Below are 23,437 nucleotides of genomic sequence, written 5' to 3'. Positions count from 1 at the left end.
ATTATTCATCATCACACATCAAAACAACACATAATCAATCAATAATCCATGCAATTTTCATCAATTCATAACCTCCCTTAACCCGACATATAATCCAATTGACTCAACAACATCCCTAATCAATATTATTATCCAAGAATACGATAATAGATGATAACCGGAGAGTCCCCCCTTACCTTAGCCAAAGATTCTTGATTGGTCTCTCCCTCCATTGCTCCTCTTCACGTACCAGCTTTCCAATCTCTCATCTCCTCTGCTCTGCTTTTCACGTTCCTTTTTCCTTTCTCCCAATTCCCCTTATTTTTATGAAAAATAACATTTTAATTAGTAAAGGGCTTTACTAACATAGCACCCCCTCTTTACTAATACCACACTTGGCCCAACACTATAAACCATCTTTCTTCCAATTAAATCCCACAAACCACCAATAATTCTAATTATAAATTAAATTTCCATTTAAATTAAAAATTAAAATATACGGGTGTTATAACTCTCCCCCACTAAAAGAGTTTTCGTCCTCGAAAACATACCTCAAGTAACCAGCTCGTATAAGAGTCCTCCACCTGACTCTCCAGCTCCCAATTAACATTACCATCGGTCAATCCTCAAAATCCATCTGACATAACCAACAGGAAACATGTTTCATACATTCAAATCCCAGTTCTTACGTCGCATTTGACTATCCAAAAGTATACCACTCGCTATAGCTCCAAAAAGGTTAACAACAACAGCCGAGTAATACAATTACACAATCTATAGTATGATCACACGGATCAACACTGTAGTAATGCATACCATCTACCAACATACCAACCTTAGAGATACTCTTCCATCTGAGCGATAAAATAATACTTACACTTTTCACCAACCGCTTCCTTCAAGAAACTCAATACTCATATTCCTATACCATTGAATTCCAATTATCTGAATCCTCTTAAGTCAAGCCATCGATTATCCAACACTTTACATTCCGTTTTTTTCCGCACTACTCTGATTACTGATCACAATCATCTATACCAAATAGATTTCTGAGTTTCACCCGATTCCGACTCTCTTTACTCATTCGTCCAAGAATCATCCTTCATCATTCATGGTACCAATTTACCACTCATTAATACTTACTCGCACTCAAAAACAAATTCCTGAGTTACTACATCTATTAAACATTCCGGCCATCGGAACGAGTGCACACAAGTAATTATAATCACGCTCACCAGCCTCAATACGCCATTTCTTACAAAACAACTCAAATTGAGTTTGGCTCTTTTCTAAGAATTAAATCAATTCCTCCCTTCATAGAGTATAATTCCTCATTATATCTAGAATCTACAATAACCCCTTAACAACAACACAAAATTATTACAACGTCATATAGCATCAACTCTTCGTTTTAATTTCACCGAATACATACTCGTTAACTACGTACAACCGTAATAACATATTCATCATCTCGGCAATTATTCAAAAGAGTTATAATTCTTCGACACGACATCCTTACATCCACTAGATTCTAAATCCAACATATAGATCAACACATATTTCCTATGCAGGCTTCCGACATATTAATTCCTTTACTGCCCGCGAGTAGTACTCATAACACTACTCCGCATCACACTTTCGCTGCGCGACTCTGATTACCCGTCTTAAGTCATTTGTCCATCATGTTGCACTCTTTCATATTCACCTCTTCATAAATTCACACAACATAGTGAGTGATTATTCCCACGGCTTCGCATTCATCACATCTTATACCATTAAGGTAACAAAACAAGCTCATCTCATCTATATGATTCCATCTACTACCAACAAGAGATCTAGGGTGATCAAGTCCTAAATTTGTCAATATTAATTGAAAATCATATTTAAGCATAAACCGTCGTTACTACATAATAGTGTCCATTTCCGAGTTTGCACCCAAACTCATTAACATCATCATAGTTCAATAATTCCCTACGGTGTCCTTCTAGAATATCCTTCTAAAGCTCAAAACATCAGTTACACAAATCCAATCACTCAACCTCATTACATCGTTTTCGTCGATTCTGAATTCACCGCCTTTACTTTGGTAATTCAAAGTCAACCTATCGATCAACTCAACATCATCTTTCTGACCTTCTCTAATCTCGTCAAGAATACCACTAGTAATCTTCTAGCATACCCAATCTAACACTATTACGAGTTCCTTCACATACCAACTCAAGTCTCTAAATTGTCCAATTAAATCTAACTCATTCATCATTAGCACCGACATTTTAAAGACTTCTTACGCAACACAATAGCACAACATTTTCCTCATTAGGATGGTAATTCAAACCAAAATCCTAATCCTAAAAAAAATACTCTAATCATCTCTACTGCCTCATATTAAGCCCTTTCTGATTAAAGAGGTACTTCAACTCTTATGATCACTAAACACTTCGAATCTTGAGCCATACAATTAACCTACACGACCAAGACAACATTCATAACTCGTGGTTTTAATCCAAATTCCATGACATCTTTCGTGCCCAAATATCATCCCACTCGACATCTCAACAAGGTCTTCCTCACATTCAATAGGTGTCAGAAATCCTCTAAAATTCTTCTTTTATACTTATCGTTACTTTGCCACCACAAATACGATTCCAAGAGTTCTAAAGTTTATTCCATCTTTACTATTAATTCACTTCTCATTAAAATCCATCGGTACTCAAATCATCTTTATTACCGAACATCTCATCAACAACATGTTCCACTCAATTTTGTTTCAAACAATCACGGTAGTAGGCATTCCTATTCGACAAGTTTCACGCTTCCTTAACTGACTTCAGACTATCTCCTCAAAGGATCAACCTACTGTATTTATAACCCTCCCATAAGGTATAACATAATCTCTCCTCTTCATAGGTTCAAACGACACGTTAATCTGACACTCGGAGCTCAAGATATGAATTTTCCAATCGTTGTCCGAAAACCCAACACCGACATCATGCAGCGACACTCTATACGATGTATCCAAAACTTCTCAATTGATACATTCAATTCTTAAAATTACTTCTTAACAAACCTTCTAATTATTCCTTCAATCCGTTCAACACTGACACTGACATCCCGTGCAGTACCAATAAACGAGTCTAGTTATAAGAACAAGAGTAACCGCAACTTCGCCTCTTTCCAACGTCATCCTGTCACAATTAACTATGTTACAGCTTCTGCAACTATTTTTATAACAAAGTTCATCTCGTTAGCTTTCCGACGCTTCAAACGGAACTCAATTCGGATGTCCAGAACTCCAGTTATGAATTTTCGAAGTTCCGCAGCTATTCAGCAATTTTCCTGCGTTTTGCTTACGAAAATCTCTCTCCAAAACTCATTCTCTTCAACTCTATCACATTCCAAACATCCCCTTATCGTATCTCTTCACTTCCAAACATTCTTATGACTTGAGCAACACATCCTATCGCCGAAGTGCGATTTCTGGAACATTACGACAGCAATCCTCTTTGCAAACTTGCAGCTGAATCTCTTCCGAGACGTAAGGCTACTCAACTGACATCTTCGCAGTACACCAGTAGAGCTGACACATCGCAACTTTCCAATTTCCTTCCCTTACAATAACTGTCAATTACCTCTAATCATCTTCCTTCAAGATGTTCCAACTCATTTCCCATTGAAGTCTTAATTCCAAGTCACCTTCAATTCGGGAAACAACAAACTCCAACAACGCTCGCACTGTTGCCAACAACAGCCTACGGAATCAATCTTCTTACAACTGAAACATAACCGAGAAGCGAAGCTTCTCCCCCACTTGTTTCAATCCAACACCTGCAACAAACAACCAAGTACCGACAGTGATTCACTCACATGTCGTGTACCAAGGGATAAAACACCGACAGTATACAACTGTCGCGCAACTCAACTGACTCAACAATTGGCCGGACGGAGCGACCTACTCTGATACCACTATTGTAACACCCTTCTAAACCCCGCGGAAATTTATAAAATAATTCAGAGTAAAACATGAAAACAAGGGTGCCACAATTCCAATTAAAACAAATTTATCATAAATTCATTGTCATGCTTTCACTAAGGAACAATTCATCATAATACATAAACATCTCATGTTAACACAACGGAAAATTCATCATACGGATAAGCATAACATCATCTATGCAATATCCCACAGAATTAAATACAATAACAGCACGATAGAGTATCATCATAAACTCTAAACTAGCGTTCCCCCAGTGTTACAATATCAGAGCATGACACCTGACGCTACACTAATACACTAACTTATGAGCTAATCCTCACCAAGTCGAAAGCAGCTATCCTCAATCTGAAAATGTCAACAGTAAGGGTGAGTCTCGTCACAGTTAACAAATGTTATTGCATCTCAAATAACAACAAATCATAGTTATATTATTCACCCAATTTCATCATATTCAGATTATCAGGAACATCCATCATTTACACAAACGTCAACAAAACACATCTTTCAAACAGACAATCATACTCAACATTAATTCAACAAAACACACAACCAACACGTCATCAATATTTATAACACTGGAATACTTCCAATCATGTTATAAAAGTATGCATATGTATGAACTGACACTATGCATGTGGTACCAACATCATCCAATGGGAATAACCCATGACCGATCCAACATCATCCAGATACGGCCCTGCCAGCACAGATTCCACACAATGGGAATCATGCCCTTTACAGATCCAACACACCCTTATGGATACAGTATCATCAATGAATATGAATGAATGCAACATATACAACATACTTATACCATCGTCAAGTCTAATGAGTAACATCATCAAATACCCATTCATCATCATCATCATCATCAAAGTATGTTTATATACATTAGCATCATTCAAATACAATCAATCATCATCATCATCATCATCATTAAAGAACATACATGCGTCCACATCAATCAACATCATCAATAAGAAGAACACACATGTATCCGCATCATTCCAAAACAATCAATCATCATCATATAATTCTCAACAATCATCACATCATAATGTTTTCAAAACAACATCTTATATTGTCACATTTCATCATATATGTCAACAATACATCATCCAATTAAACAAATCGTCACATGATTAATATTTCAACATAGCATGTATTTAACACATCTCATCACATATATGTACAATACATCATTCACCAAGAAATAAAATCATATTTAAAAATAATTGGATTCACACCTCATTCCATCATTTAAAACATAGGCTATCTCATAAGATTCATCGTGCTCGAAACGGCACTAGAAACAGACCTACGGTTTGAAAGTTACACATCATTTAACTTTCCCAAGAAAACAACTAACGCTACAGCACGCGGCGCGACCAAGGTTCGCGGCGCGACCTGAACCACACAAACGCGTTCGCGGCGCCAACCTATGAACGCGGCGCGATACGAGAAAACAAGTACGCCTTCGCGGCGCCAACACAGCAACGTGGCGCGAACTGGCGATTTCACAGATTTTCGGGTCTGCGTCAGATCCTGCGATCTGACTCAATCTGAGTCCAAAACTGACTCTAAACGTCATATACAGGCAGTTAGTCATCAATTGCATCATTATTCATCATCACACATCAAAACAACACATAATCAATCAATAATCCATGCAATTTTCATCAATTCATAACCTCCCTAAACCCGACATATAATCCAATTGACTCAACAACATCCCTAATCAATATTATTATCCAAGAATACGATAATAGATGATAACCGGAGAGTCCCCTCTTACCTTAGCAAAGATTCTTGATTGGTCTCTCCCTCCATTGCTCCTCTTCACGTACCAGCTTTCCAATCTCTCATCTCCTCTACTCTGCTTTTCACGTTCCTTTTTCCTTTCTCCCAATTCCCCTTTTTTTTATGAAAAATAACATTTTAATTAGTAAAGGGCTTTACTAACATAGCACCCCCTCTTTACTAATACCACACTTGGCCCAACACTATAAACCATCTTTTTTCCAATTAAATCCCACAAACCACCAATAATTCTAATTATAAATTAAATTTCCATTTAAATTAAAAATTAAAATATACGGGTGTTACAACTCTCCCCCACTAAAAGAGTTTTCGTCCTCGAAAACATACCTCAAGTAACCAGCTCGTATAAGAGTCCTCCACCTGACTCTCCAGCTCCCAATTAACATTACCATCGGTCAATCCTCAAAATCCATCTGACATAACCAACAGGAAACATGTTTCATACATTCAAATCCCAGTTCTTACGTCGCATTTGACTATCCAAAAGTATACCACTCGCTATAGCTCCAAAAAGGTTAACAACAACAGAACATTGAGGTACAACCTATACAATACGCTCAACAACCGAGTAATACAATTACACAATCTATAGTATGATCACACGGATCAACACTGCAGTAATGCATACCATCTACCAACATACCAACCTTAGAGATACTCTTCCATCTGAGCGATAAAATAATACTTACACTTTTCACCAACCGCTTCCTTCAAGAAAATCAATACTCATATTCCTATACCATTGAATTCCAATTATCTGAATCCTCTTAAGTCAAGCCATCGATTATCCAACACTTTACATTCCGTTTTTTTCCGCACTACTCTGATTACTGATCACAATCATCTATACCAAATAAATTTCTGAGTTTCACCCGATTCCGACTCTCTTTACTCATTCGTCCAAGAATCATCCTTCATCATTCATGGTACCAATTTACCACTCATTAATACTTACTCGCACTCAAAAACAAATTCCTGAGTTACTACATCTATTAAACATTCCGGCCATCGGAATGAGTGCACACAAGTAATTATAATCACGCTCACCAGCCTCAATACGCCATTTCTTACAAAACAACTCAAATTGAGTTTGGCTCTTTTCTAAGAATTAAATCAATTCCTCCCTTCATAGAGTATAATTCCTCATTATATCTAGAATCTACAATAACCCCTTAACAACAACACAAAATTATTACAACGTCATATAGCATCAACTCTTCGTTTTAATTTCACCGAATACATACTCGTTAACTACGTACAACCGTAATAACATATTCATCATCTCGGCAATTATTCAAAAGAGTTATAATTCTTCGACACGACATCCTTACATCCACTGGATTCTAAATCCAACATATAGATCAACACATATTTCCTATGTAGGCTTCCGACATATTAATTCCTTTACTGCCCGCGAGTAGTACTCATAACACTACTTCGCATCACACTTTCGCTGCGCGACTCTGATTACCCGTCTTAAGTCATTTGTCCATCATGTTGCACTCTTTCATATTCACCTCTTCATAAATTCACACAACATAGTGAGTGATTATTCCCACGGCTTCGCATTCATCACAACTTATACCATTAAGGTAACAAAACAAGCTCATCTCATCTATATGATTCCATCTACTACCAACAAGAGATCTAGGGTGATCAAGTCCTAAATTTGTCAATATTAGTTGAAAATCATATTTAAGCATAAACCGTCGTTACTACATAATAGTGTCCATTTCCGAGTTTGCACCCAAACTCATTAACATCATCATAGTTCAATAATTCCCTACGGTGTCCTTCTAGAATATCCTTCTGAAGCTCAAAACATCAGTTACACAAATCCAATCACTCAACCTCATTACATCGTTTTCGTCGATTCTGAATTCACCGCCTTTACTTTGTTAATTCAAAGTCAACCTATCGATCAACTCAACATCATCTTTCTGACCTTCTCTAATCTCGTCAAGAATACCACTAGTAATCTTCTAGCATACCCAATCTAACACTATTACGAGTTCCTTCACATACCGACTCAAGTCTCTAAATTGTCCAATTAAATCTAACTCATTCATCATTAGCACCGACATTTTAAAGACTTCTTACGCAACACAATAGCACAACATTTTCCTCATTAGGATGGTAATTCAAACCAAAATCCTAATCCTAAAAAAAAATACTCTAATCATCTCTACTGCCTCATATTAAGCCCTTTCTGATTAAAGAGGTACTTCAACTCTTATGATCACTAAACACTTCGAATCTTGAGCCATACAATTAACCTGCACGACCAAGACAACATTCATAACTCGTGGTTTTAATCCAAATTCCATGACATCTTTCGTGCCCAAATATCATCCCACTCGACATCTCAACAAGGTCTTCCTCACATTCAATAGGTGTCAGAAATCCTCTAAAATTCTTCTTTTATACTTATCGTTACTTTGCCACCACAAATACGATTCCAAGAGTTCTAAAGTTTATTCCATCTTTACTATTAATTCACTTCTCATTAAAATCCATCGGTACTCAAATCATCTTTATTATCGAACATCTCATCAACAACATGTTCCACTCAATTTTGTTTCAAACAATCACGGTAGTAGGCATTCCTATTCGACAAGTTTCACGCTTCCTTAACCGACTTCAGACTATCTCCTCAAAGGATCAACCTACTGTATTTATAACCCTCCCATAAGGTATAACATAATCTCTCCTCTTCATAGGTTCAAACGGCACGTTAATCTGACACTCGGAGCTCAAGATATGAATTTTCCAATCGTTGTCCGAAAACGCAACACCGACATCATGCAGCGACACTCTATACGATGTATCCAAAACTCCTCAATTGATACATTCAATTCTTAAAATTACTTCTTAACAAACCTTCTAATTATTCTTTCAATCCGTTCAACACTGACACTGACATCCCGTGCAGTACCAATAAACAAGTCTAGTTATAAGAACAAGAGTAACCGCAACTTCGCCTCTTTCCAACGTCATCTTGTCACAATTAACTATGTTACAGCTTCTGCAACTATTTTTATAACAAAGCTCATCTCGTTAGCTTTCCGACGCTTCAAACGGAACTCAATTCGGATGTCCAGAACTCCAGTTATGAATTTTTGAAGTTCCGCAGCTATTCAGCAATTTTCCTGCGTTTTGCTTACGAAAATCTCTCTCCAAAACTCATTCTCTTCAACTCTATCACATTCCAAACAGCCCCTTATCGTATCTCTTCACTTCCAAACATTCTTATGACTTGAGCAACACATCCTATCGCCGAAGTGCGATTTCTGGAACATTACGACAGCAATCCTCTTTGCAAACTTGCAGCTGAATCTCTTCCGAGACGTAAGGCTACTCAACTGACATCTTCGCAGTACACCAGTAGAGCTGACACATCGCAACTTTCCAATTTCCTTCTCTTACAATAACTGTCAATTACCTCTAATCATCTTCCTTCAAGATGTTCCAACTCATTTCCCATTGAAGTCTTAATTCCAAGTCACCTTCAATTCGGGAAACAACAAACTCCAACAACGCTCGCACTGTTGCCAACAACAGCCTACGGAATCAATCTTCTTACAACTGAAACATAACCGAGAAGCGAAGCTTCTCCCCCACTTGTTTCAATCCAACACCTACAACAAACAACCAAGTACTGACAGTGATTCACTCACATGTCGTGTACCAAGGGATAAAACACCGACAGTATACAACTGTCGCGCAACTCAACTGACTCAACAATTGGCCGGACGGAGCGACCTGCTCTGATACCACTATTGTAACACCCTTCTAAACCCTGCGGAAATTTATAAAATAATTCAGAGTAAAACATGAAAACAAGGGTGCCACAATTCCAATTAAAACAAATTTATCATAAATTCATTGTCATGCTTTCACTAAGGAACAATTCATCATAATACATAAACATCTCATGTTAACACAGCGGAAAATTCATCATACGGATAAGCATAACATCATCTATGCAATATCCCACAGAATTAAATACAATAACAGCACGATAGAGTATCATCATAAACTCTAAACTAGCGTTCCCCCAGTGTTACAATATCAGAGCATGACACCTGACGCTACACTAATACACTAACTTATGAGCTAATCCTCACCAAGTCGAAAGCAGCTATCCTCAATCTGAAAATGTCAACAGTAAGGGTGAGTCTCGTCACAGTTAACAAATGTTATTGCATCTCAAATAACAACAAATCATAGTTATATTATTCACCCAATTTCATCATATTCAGATTATCAGGAACATCCATCATTTACACAAACGTCAACAAAACACATCTTTCAAACAGACAATCATACTCAACATTAATTCAACAAAACACACAACCAACACGTCATCAATATTTATAACACTGGAATACTTCCAATCATGTTATAAAAGTATGCATATGTATGAACTGACACTATGCATGTGGTACCAACATCATCCAATGGGAATAACCCATGACCGATCCAACATCATCCAGATACGGCCCTGCCAACACAGATTCCACACAATGGGAATCATGCCCTTTACTGATCCAACACACCCTTATGGATACAGTATCATCAATGAATATGAATGAATGCAACATATACAACATACTTATACCATCGTCAAGTCTAATGAGTAACATCATCAAATACCCATTTCATCATCATCATCATCATCATCATCAAAGTATGTTTATATACATTAGCATCATTCAAATACAATCAATCATCATCATCATCATCATCATTAAAGAACATACATGCGTCCACATCAATCAACATCATCAATAAGAAGAACACACATGTATCCGCATCATTCCAAAACAATCAATCATCATCATATAATTCTCAACAATCATCACATCATAATGTTTTCAAAACAACATCTTGTATTGTCACATTTCATCATATATGTCAACAATACATCATCCAATTAAACAAATCGTCACATGATTAATATTTCAACATAGCATGTATTTAACACATCTCATCACATATATGTACAATACATCATTCACCAAGAAATAAAATCATATTTAAAAATAATTGGATTCACACCTCATTCCATCATTTAAAACATAGGCTATCTCATAAGATTCATCATGCTCGAAACGGCACTAGAAACAGACCTACGGTTCGAAAGTTACACATCATTTAACTTTCCCAAGAAAACAACTAACGCTACAGCACGCGGCGCAACCAAGGTTCGCGGCGCGACCTGAACCACACAAACGCGTTCGCGGCGCCAACCTATGCACGCGCCGCGATACGAGAAAATAAGTACGCCTTCGCGGCGCCAACACGGGGACGCGGCGCGAACTGGCGATTTCACAGATTTTCGGGTCTGCGTCAGATCCTGCGATCTGACTCAATCTGAGTCCAAAACTGACTCTAAACGTCATATACAGGCAGTTAATCATAAATTGCATCATTATTCATCATCACACATCAAAACAACACATTATCAATCAATAATCCATGCAATTTTCATCAATTCATAACCTCCCTAAACCCGACATATAATCCAATTGACTCAACAACATCCCTAATCAATATTATTATCCAAGAATACGATAATAGATGTTAACCGGAGAGTCCCCCCTTACCTTAGCCAAAGATTCTTGATTGGTCTCTCCCTCCATTGCTCCTCTTCACGTACCAGCTTTCCAATCTCTCATCTCCTCTGCTCTGCTTTTCACGTTCCTTTTTCCTTTCTCCCAATTCCCCTTATTTTTATGAAAAATAACATTTTAATTAGTAAAGGGCTTTACTAACATAGCACCCCCTCTTTACTAATACCACACTTGGCCCAACACTATAAACCATCTTTCTTCCAATTAAATCCCACAAACCACCAGTAATTCTAATTATAAATTAAATTTCCATTTAAATTAAAAATTAAAATATACGGGTGTTACATTGGCCTCGAAGACTTATGTCCCTTACGAATAATGATATTCATTGGTATACTCTGGCTCGCTGTGGTACGGAAACCATTAATAGTTGTGGAGAGTTCGCCAATGTACCCCTCATTGGTACACAAGGAGGAATTAATTACAATCCAGTCTTAGCCCGACGATAACTCGGATATGCAAATTCAACTAAACCTGTTGGTCTCACAGTGGAAAGCTACTTTTACGAAGAAGGGGAGGATCCTCAAGGGTTGAAGACAAGAATGGTAAGAGCTTGGTACGACGTCCGAAGGAAAGAAAAAGGTGAGGTAAGGAATTGCATTGCCATGGACGCCTACACTTATTGGGTAAAGAAAAGAGCAAGGGAGTTTCAAATGCCTTATGATTATGAAAAACCCATGTCCCCTGTGGTATCTCAACTACCCAACATTCCCATTGACACTACGAAAGAATACCTGGAGACTCTAGCCAAGATGAGGTTAGAAAAAGACGCTTGGGAAGAAAAGTTTCGTAAAACTGATGTGGAAAACAAAAAGTTGAAGAAACGGGTGAAAGATCACGAAGAAACTCTCCATTATCAAGATGGATGGCTCATGAGTAAAGATGAGAAGATCCGTCGGAAAGACGCTGCAATCAGGAGGTACATCAAAGAAAGCAAGAAAAAGCTTGAAGGTTCAACAAGCAACACTCCAACGCCTGACGACTGGAAGAATGTTATTGACAAGCTGAGGACCGAGAAGGCCGAGCTGAAAGCTTACTATGGGAAAGAAATCATGAAGCTCAAGCCGCATAACGCATTTGGTTCTTCGTCCGATGAGGATGCTTAGGATTGTTTAGTTTTTTATTTATCATTTGCTTCTGTAAGGAGCTACGCTCCAATGTTGTAACATTTCTCATTATTGCAATAAAAAAAATTAAAAAAAAAAGATAGTTTGTGTTCAAATGTTTGCAAGAAAATAATCTTTAAAATGTTTGGAAAAATCATAAACTTCTTTTTGCATGCATCATTCTGCATTTCGAGTCTGTTATATAGAGTCTCATCTTTTGGATCTTTCTCCATTAGATCGTCAAGCTGTCGCGTCTCAAAGTTTCTCGACCGCGCTCGCAATCAGATCACAGATACAATACTCGTTCAAGCAAAAGAAGAGTGATGGAAAGCTCTGAACAAGAGAATATTGAGCTCCGTGGTACAGTGACCACCCTTCAAGAAAAGTTGGAAAGTCTCACTATTCTGGTTGACTCCTTAATGGCCGCGCAGAATCAGCCGCCACCCAACAGTCAAGCAACAGTGATATCTGAGATCACTACTCCAGTCTCTACGGTTGCATTCAGCATTCCATCTTTCTCCATGCCAGGAGGTTGGGGCACGCCTTTCAGCTTCGGTACAGGTTTCCGCCATAATGTTTCTGGGGTTCAAGCATCCACAACTGAAGCGCCTGCTGCACAAAGTTCACTGTTCACTCCAAATCAGGGGGTAACCTTCTCTCAAATCACTATGGCACTCTTTCAACCCACTATGACGGTTGCTACTCCTATGGTTCACACTGTTCCTTACGGAGACAACGAGATTTATCATGATCAAGGTGATAGCACAAATCAGCGTAACCGCATGGAAGATCTCCAAGAACAGTTCAACAAGATTCAACTGGAAGTCAAAGCTATTCGGGGGAAAGATTTGTTTGGAAAGAATGCCCAAGAGCTATGTTTAGTTCCCAGTGTACAAATACCAGCTAAATTCAAGGTCCCTGACTTTGAAAAGTACAAAGGTAGTTCTTGTCCACAAAGCCATCTCGTGATGTATGCTAGGAAGATGTCTACTTATGCAGATAATCATCAGTTGCTCGTCCATTACTTTCAAGACAGTTTGACTGGTGCCGCACTGAAGTGGTACACAGGATTGGGTAGCACTAATATTCGGACTTTCAACGACTTAGGTGAGGCCTTTGTCCGACAATACAAATACAACTCGGATATGGCTCCAGACAGAGATCAGCTTCGATCCATGGCTCAAAAAGACCATGAAGCTTTCAAAGAATATGCCCAACGATGGAGAGAAACTGCTGCTCAGATTAATCCACCATTAAAAGAGAAAGAGATGACAAAGATCTTCTTGAATACTCTTGGCCCGTTTTATTATGAACGCATGATTTCTAGTGCTCCAAGTGATTTCACCGAAATGGTAAACATGGGGATGCGTCTAGAAGAAGGAGTCCGAACCGGACGTCTAACTAAAGAAGGTGGATCTTCAAGCGGAACCAAAGAGTTCGGAAGTGGTTTCCCAAAGAAGAAAGAACAAAGTGTTGACATGGTATCCCAAGGGAGGCCAAGAGGAAATATCAATCGTCAACAACAGGTAGCTGCTATCGCGCCAGCCGTTAATACAGCACCAAATCCGGGATTTACCCCGCAGTTTCAACAACAACAGCCTCGACAACAGGCTCAGCAGTTCAACAACAATCAGAATCATGTGCAAAGAGCTCCACAGTTCGATCCGATTCCAATGACCTACACAGAGTTGTACCCTGCTTTGATTGAAAGAGGTCTTGTTCAAACTAAAGCACCACCACCAGTACCTGAGAAACTCCCATGGTGGTACAAAGCTGAGGTCTCATGCCCTTATCATCAAGGAGCACCTGGCCATGATCTTGAGCATTGCATAGCTTTGAAATATGAAGTTTAGAGGTTGGTTAGATCTAATCTCCTCTCTTTCAGAAATTTGAATCCAAATGTGCAAGCAAATCCGCTGCCCAATCATGGAGGGCATGCTGTAAACCTGGTACGTGAAGGCCTTGACCAATACAGAATCTATGACATCAATTTCTCAAGAGCAGATTTGGTACAAATGCACGCTACTCTCTGTCAAAGGCGGGATTTTCGCCAACATCACTACGGTTCCTGTAGCATATGTTGTGTAGATCCTCATGGATGTTCGATTGTGAGAAGAGATCTTCAAGTTTTGCTAGATGATGGTACTATTCAGATCTACAGAAATAGGAATGAAGATGAAGTTAACATGATAGGATGTTATCCGCATGAGCATTTAGTCTCAAATATCAACTCGGAAATGCCTAAAGTTAACGTCATTGTTCCTCATTTCAACATGCCTGAGCGCATAGAAGTTACCTACAACGAGCCAAAGGTTCCTGTTGCTCCTTTAATCATTTGTCTACCTGGACCTGTTCCTTATGACTCTGACAAGGCAGTTCCCTACAACTACAATGCAACAATGATAAATAATGGACAAGAAGTTCCTTTACCTACTCTTTCACCTGTCGTGAATATCGCTGATGTGAGTCGAGTAACAAGAAGTGGACGTGTGTATACTCCACTACCTCCAAAGCAGCCTGTTGCTCCTGCAACCAGACAAAATCCTGTTGATACACCAGTGGGGAATCATGTGGAAACTCCTGTCAGTAATACAAATACTGATGTTGGCCAATCCAGTGGAACCAATGTCAATCCTGACTTTGATGAAATTTTGAAGCTTATCAAAAGAAGTGAATACAAGATTGTGGATCAGCTTATGCAGACTCCTTCAAAGATCTCAATACTTTCATTGCTTTTAAACTCAGAAGCCCACAGGGAAGCCCTGATGAGAGTCTTGGATCAAGCTTTTGTAGATCATGATGTGACTATTGACCATTTTGATGGGATAATAGCCAACATAACAGCTTGCAACAATTTAAGCTTCTGTGATGAAGAACTTCCCGAGGAAGGAAGAAATCACAATCTTGCTCTGCATATTTCTATGAACTGTCAGTCAGACTCTTTGTCCAACGTGTTGGTAGACACTGGATCTTCCTTGAATGTGATGCCAAAGACGACTCTTGCTCGCTTGTCTTACCAAGGAATGCATATGAAGTTCAGTGGTGTAGTAGTCAAAGCATTTGATGGATCGCGAAAATCTGTTATCGGAGAAGTCAACCTTCCCAAGACAATTGGTCCACATACATTTCAAATCACCTTCCAGGTCATGAACATTCAAGCTGCTTATAGCTGTCTGTTAGGAAGACCATGGATCCATGAAGTAGGGGCAGTAACGTCTACGCTCCATCAAAAGTTAAAATTTGTAACAAATGGAAAATTGGTAACAATAAGTGGGGAGCAAGCCTTGATGGTGAGCCACTTATCCACTTTCTCTTTCATAAGAGCTGATAATGTGGAAGGAACGCAGTTCTAAGGTCTCTCTTTAGAAGACGAATCTTCCAAAAAGAAAGCATCAATCTCTTCTTACAAAGAGGCAGTGAAGGTAGTAAAAGATGGAACTACCACTGGCTGGGGGCAAGTTGTGATCCCTACCAACAATGAAACCAGAGCAGGACTCGGATGTTCACCGATGTTCTCAAACTGCACCAAGAAGGATGAAACCCTTCGTCCGATCAAAGAAACGTTCCTTAGTGGAGGGTTCCTTAACCCAATTCCTCAAGAGGTTAATGTCCTTATTGAAGAATGCATTGAAGAAGGTCTACCCGATCCTGAAGAAGAATGGAAATGTTATCTCAATGACTTGGGATACATATCTCAGGAAGAACCGTATGCGCCGTTCTATCCTCCTTCAGAGAAACCCAGAGGCAAGGTCAAAACAAGTGCTAATGAAACTGAGCCTGTTCCTGCAGAGGTTTGGGATACCTTGGGAGAACCAAGTGGCAAGTTTGATTATATGGTGAGATATACTGCACCTGAAAGTTCAAAGATTGCGATTGAAGACATCCAACCAACTGGATGGGGAGATCCCTTTGAATATAACAGTCAACCAGAAGAGGCTTACAAATACTCTCAATTTTCACAGCAGCCTGAGATTACTGACGATTTCAGCCTCAACGCATCTACAAAGATTGACAACTCTGAAGATGGTTATTATCACATAAACGCCATTTTTGAAGATGAAGGGGAAGATGGCCCCGCAGTTGACTTGGAAAGTGTCTCTGACAATGAGTCTCTTCATCCTGAAGATTGGGAATTATATCCTGAAGATCCTGAAGATTGTGACTCATCTTATGCTCTTCAAGAAGTAGAAAGGGACCGTCTCAACTCTACAAAGAACAAGGGTGACAAACCAGGACCTTCAAATCCTGCTCGACCAGCGATCAATGTCATCACTGAAGAAGATTCTGAGAAAAATTTTCCTGAATACATAATACACAAAGGAGTTCGTTGCTACTGGAAAGCTGTCGACGTTCCGAATGTTGTTCGCCGCTCAAAGTAATCACCTCGCTGTTATTTTGACCTCCTGCCTGGCCCAAAGCAGAGAGATGTTTTATAGGGCTTTGCTTTTAAATGTTTTGTTCCGCCCAAATAACTTTGTGTATAGGGCTTTGTTTTAAAAGTTTCCCTCTTTGTCCTGCCCAAGACAAATGAGTTTGTGTTTAGGGCTTTGTCTAAAAAATGAATCATAAATAAAGTGTCATTTTAAATTCCCTACACTATGTGTTTTATTTTTTGCTTTTTCTGGAAATGGTAATCCTAAAAAACAAAAAAAAAACTTTTTCAAAAAAAATCTGCATACACTCTTGCATTCATAAATTTTCTGAAATAAATATAAATCATATGTGCAGATTTACTATTGATAAACCCATTGAAGGCAATAACCCTATGCCCTCTCCCAACTTTGAGTTTCCTGTGTTCGAAGCCGAAGAAGAGGAAGAAGAGATCCCGGACGAGATCTCTCGATTACTTAAGCACGAGGAAAAAGCCATTCTGCCTCACAAAGAGCCTTTAGAAAGAATCAACTTGGGTTCTGAAGAAGACGAAAAAGAAGTGACCATTGGATCGCTGCTTGATGCTGATATCAAGAGTAAGTTGACAGACCTTCTCAAAGAATATGTTGACGTGTTTGCCTGGTCCTACCAAGACATGCCTGGGTTGGATACCAATATTGTTCAGCATTACTTGCCATTGAAACCAGAATGTCTGCCAGTTAAGCAGAAATTGCGAAGGACTCACCCTGATATGGCTAACAAGATCAAAATGGAAGTTCAAAAGCAACTCGACGCAGTTTTTCTAGTCACCTCCGAATATCCTCAATGGTTAGCCAACATAGTGCCAGTTCCGAAGAAAGATGGTAAAGTCAGAATGTGTGTTGACTACCGTGACTTGAACAAGGCCAGTCCAAAAGATGACTTTCCATTACCTCATATTGACATGCTGGTTGATAACACCGCTAAGTTCAACGTCTTTTCTTTCATGTACGGGTTCTCCGGTTATAATCAGATCAAGATGGCTCCCGAAGACATGGAGAAGACATCTTTCATCACCCCATGGGGTACCTTTTGTTACAAAGTGATGCCGTTTGGATTAAATAATGCAGGCGCAACTTACCAAAGGGCAATCACTACTCTCTTTCATGACATGATGCCTAAAGAAATTGAAGTTTATGTGGACGACATGATAGCCAAGTCCAGCACAGAAGAAGAACATATTGAATACCTTTTGAAGTTGTTTCAACGACTAAGGAAATATCAGCTTCGCTTGAATCCTAACAAATGTACTTTTGGGGTTAGATCTGGAAAACTCTTGGGTTTCATTGTCAGCCAAAGAGGTATTCAAGTAGATCCCGACAAAGTCAGAGCTATTCAAGAGATGCCTGCACCAAAAACTGAAAAGCAAGTAAGAGGATTTCTCGGACGATTAAACTATATCTCCAGATTTATCTCTCAAATGACTGCTACTTGTGGGCCAATTTTCAAGCTTCTCCGCAAAGATCAAGAGGTTGTATGGACTGAAGATTGCCAGAAAGCGTTCGACAGTATCAAGGAATACCTGTTAGAACCACCAATATTGATTCCTCCAGTTGAAGGAAGACCACTAATCATGTACCTTACCGTGTTAGAAGAATCCATGGGTTGTGTGCTTGGACAGCAAGATGAAACCGGTAAGAAGGAGCATGCCATCTATTACCTGAGTAAGAAATTCACAGATTGTGAGTCTCGTTACTCCATGCTCGAAAAAACATGTGGCGCTTTGGCTTGGGCTTCAAAACGTCTCCGCCAATACATGATCAACAATACTACTTGGTTAATCTCCAAAATTGATCCGATCAAGTATGTCTTTGAAAAGCCTGCCTTAACAGGAAGGATTGCCCGATGGCAAATGCTGTTATCTGAGTATGACATTGAGTACCGTGCCCAAAAAGCGGTCAAAGGAAGCATTATCGCTGATCACTTGGCGCATCAGCCAATTAATGAATATCAATCTCTCAAGTTTGACTTTCCTGATGAAGATGTCATGTACTTGAAGATGAAATATTGTGACGAACCGTTACCTGAAGAAGGTCCTGATCCTGGATCAAGATGGGGCCTAATTTTCGATGGAGCAGTTAACGCTTTTGGCAATGGAATTGGGGCAGTCATCATCACTCCCAAGGGTACTCATATCCCGTTCTCCGCCAGATTACTATTTGATTGCACCAACAACGTCGCAGAATATGAAGCTTGTATCATGGGTCTCGAAGAAGCCATTGACTTAAGGATCAAGATCCTAGACATATATGGAGATTCAGCTCTCGTGATCAACCAAATCAAAGACAAGTGGGAAACTTACCACCCAGGCTTGATTCCTTACAGATATTATGCAAGACGTCTGTTGACTTTCTTCAACAAAGTTGAATTGCATCATATACCTCGAGATCAGAATTGAATGGCAGACGCCTTGGCTACTCTATCTTCCATGTTCAAAGTCAATCACTGGAATGATATGCCTAAAGTCAGAATTATGCGCCTTGAAAGGCCCGCCTATGTGTTTGCAACTGAAGCAGTCATCGATGATAAACCGTGGTTTCACGACATCAAACGCTTCCTTCAAACTCAAGAGTACCCACTTGGGGCATCAAACAAAGATAAGAAAACTCTAAGGAGGCTTTCTGGCAGTTTCTTCCTGAACAGAGATGTGCTATACAAAAGAAACTTCGACATGGTTTTGCTCAGATGCGTGGACAGACACGAAGCGAACATGTTAATGCATGAAGTGCATGAAGGGTCCTTTGGAACCCATTCAAATGGGCATGCAATGTCCAAGAAAATCTTAAGAGCAGGATACTATTGGTTGACAATGGAATATGACTGTTATAAACACGTGAAGAGATGTCACAAGTGCCAGATCTACGCAGATAAGATCCATGTGCCACCGACTCTACTCAACGTTCTCTCATCTCCATGGCTTTTTTTCCATGTGGGGTATCGACATGATCGGAATGATCGAACCGAAAGCTTCAAACGGTCATCATTTCATCTTGGTGGCAATTGATTACTTCACCAAATGGGTCGAAGCAGTATCTTACGCCAACGTTACAAGACAAGTGGTTGTGAGGTTCATCAAGAACAACCTCATTTGCCGATATGGTGTTCCCAGCAAGATCATTACTGACAATGGTTCAAACTTGAACAACAAAATGATGAAAGAATTGTGTGAGGAATTCAAGATTGAGCATCATAACTCTTTTCCTTACAGACTAAAAATGAACGGCGCCGTCGAAGCTGCCAACAAGAACATTAAGAAGATCGTCCAGAAAATGGTCGTCACTTACAAAGACTGGCACAAAATGCTGCCATTTGCTTAACATGGGTACCTTACTTCAGTGCGTACTTCAACAGGGGCAACTCCCTTCTCTCTAGTATACGGCACGGAAGTTGTGCTCCCCATAGAAGTTGAAATCCCATCAATGAGAGTCCTCATGGAGACTAAGTTATCAGAGGCTGAATGGTGTCAAAACAGATACGATCAGTTGAACTTAATCGAAGAAAAACGTATGACTGCTCTATGCCATGGACAGTTATACCAAGCAAGGATGAAACAAGCCTTCAACAAAAAGGTTCGACCTCATGAATTTCAAGAAGGCGACCTCGTGCTTAAAAAGATCTTGTCTTTTCAACCAGATTCTAGGGGAAAATAGTCTCCTAATTACGAAGGCCCGTATGTTGTCAAAAGAACATTTTCTAGCGGCGCCATGACTCTTGCAACTATGGATGGTGATGAACTCCCACATCCTGTAAATGCTGACGCACTCAAGAAATACTTTGTCTAAAAAAGGACAAAAGAACAGCTCGGTAAGTTGAAAACCCGCAAAGGGCGACTTAGGCAAAAATGAGCGTCTCGGTGGACTGAAAACCCGAAAGGGCGGTCCAGGCAAAAATTAGAGACAATAAACAGAAAAAATTCATCCTGGTAGATTGAAAACCTGAAAGGGCAATCTAGGCAAAAATTAAGGATTTATGACAAAGTAACTGCATCAGTCTGTACTTCGTCACCCGAAGAGTCTTTTTCATCAAAGGATCTTCCATCAAATCATCGCCAATCTGAAGCGACAAGCACAGTTGGAACTCAAAGTTGTTAGGGAGAATAGTGGTTATTGCTTTCAATGTAGCCTTTTCCGCATATTTACCATTTCCAACTTTTGTAAATATTCTATGGAATCACGCCTTTAGCTGATTACCATCCTATTAAATAAATTTGAGCCTTGTGCCCATTTGTTTGCAATTCTTGATTTCTTCTAGCTTGCAAAATGACGCTTTAATTGTGTTATTCACTTTTGAAAAGAAAAAAAAGAAGAAAAAAGTTTTAAATGAATTTACTTCACTTTTCTTTTTCAAAATAAAAGCGAAACTTTCCTTTGAGTTGTGAACAACAGAAGGAACATCAACAGTTGTCTATATAGGATGAACAAAAGGATTCTCCCTAAAAACTGTTCTTGTCCTCAGAAAGAGATTATGAGGCAATGATAAGACGATTTTATATCGTATATTTAGCCTAAAAACCATAGATATTTATAGCATTTTCCATTTATTATGTCAATTTATTATGATATTACGCGTGTATTTGCTTTGTTTCAGGTTTTACACTTCAATTCCGACTATTTGCGAAAAGGAAAGAAAATCGAGCTTAAATGACCAATATTTATGCTTAAAAGACGAAAAGGGTGCTGAAACTAAAGAGGGGTGCAATTAGGACCCAAAAGAGACGAACCAGCCCACAAAGGAACAAAATTGCGTGGCCCAAACCTGCCCAGCAAGTGGAGACGCACGTCTCCACATCCTCCATGCCACGTCAGCAAAGGGAGACGCACGTCTCCATGTTCCTACATCTTCTCCACTTGAGACGCACGTCTCAAGTCACGTACCCAGTCTCCCTGAAGAATAGGAGACGCACGTCTCCAAGTCCCGGTCTGCAAAAAGTCCCGTTTTTCACGCAAAGCAACTGCAAAGCCTCACCTATAAATAGAGGCAGTCACTTCAGTCCAAACAGTCCGATTTCCTGCCAACGAAGTGCTGCCGAAATTGTACCGCGAACTGCTTTTCTTTATTCTGTCTTCATTTAACCGTCTATTTTCTCACAACGATTTCTACACTGGAAATTGTTGTGAACTTTTCATAGATCTAGCCTTACGTTAGATTTATCGCTTTATTTTCCTTGTTTATATTTTCTGCCATTTAAATTCCGAAGAACGATCCAGCCAACCTGTGGTGGAAGTTCGAGTACTTCAAGATTCAATTCAATCCAGATTCATTTTAATTCAGGTTTTTTATTTACCGCCTTATTTATATTATTTATTTGCATGATATATTATATGCCATTTAATATGCTTATTATTATGAACCGAACCGATTTATGTATGTTTAATCGTATTAATATGTCTGGCTAAAATACTAAAGGTGTCGGTATGTAAAGTAAGTTAACCGTAGGGGTCCGAAATAAATTGGCTTAAATTATGTTTTATTAATTATCACTTATTTTTGGTTTATATGTCTAGTTTAATTAGTAAGTCTTAAAACCAATAGAGCGAAAGTTTGAGGGATTAGGACGGTCAAAGGTTAAAATCAATAGAGCGAAAGTTTGAGATCTTTAACTGGATAGTAGACATAGGACATTAGTTTTAAGGATGGCGAAAGCGTATTAAAACTAATTGGAACTTATTTATTTTCAAAAATTGTTTTTACACTCGAGCGGGATGGCGAAAGCGTACGTTAGGGGTATTAGCTTGCTCCGAGTCAACAGAGCGAAAGTTTGAGATTAGGAGATTTAAATAGATAACAACCTCGTAAAATAGGCATTTTATTAATTACATTGTTTCCAAAAAGCTCTTCTAAAATCTAATGGGATGGCGAAAGCGTACATTAGGATTAGGACAGTAGTCTGACTCAACAGAGCGAAAGTTTGAGACGAGGATTTTTAATCAATTGGAATTAGTAAAGATTTTTAATTTAATTATGCAAAAGCCAATGGACCTTCGGATTACCTTTAGTTAAACGAAATACATACTGACACCTGTCTTTTATTATTACTCTTTATTTTCTCACAATCACTTTCCCTTAGGAACAATCGAAAATTTTAGTACTCCTAGCTTTACATAGTAACCTTAGATAACGGTAGATCGATTCATAGTCCCTGTGGATTCGATATCTTTTAAAACTACACGACACGACTGTGCACTTGCAGTTATCAGATTTATAGACACGTAAAGTCGCGATCAAGTTTTTGGCGCCGTTGCCGGGGACTATTTAAGTCGATATCGTAACTCACTGTTACACCGTAGAGACTAGGAAAATTCTTCCCTTTCTTTTTGAACGATTGTATGCCAAATACTCGTTCACAAGGAGGGGACTTAATACAACGAATTAACGAGATCGAACGTTTCATTAACGTTAAACGTCGAGCTCGCAACCTTCCCGAAGTAGCAGAAATTCCGATTAATCAGGAATTGAATTTTACTGATCAAATCAATCAAATCACCCCGAAG

Source organism: Vicia villosa, linkage group LG1 (assembly GCF_029867415.1).
Source record: "Vicia villosa cultivar HV-30 ecotype Madison, WI linkage group LG1, Vvil1.0, whole genome shotgun sequence".
NCBI lineage: Eukaryota > Viridiplantae > Streptophyta > Magnoliopsida > Fabales > Fabaceae > Vicia > Vicia villosa.
This window is presented reverse-complemented; position numbering follows the sequence as displayed.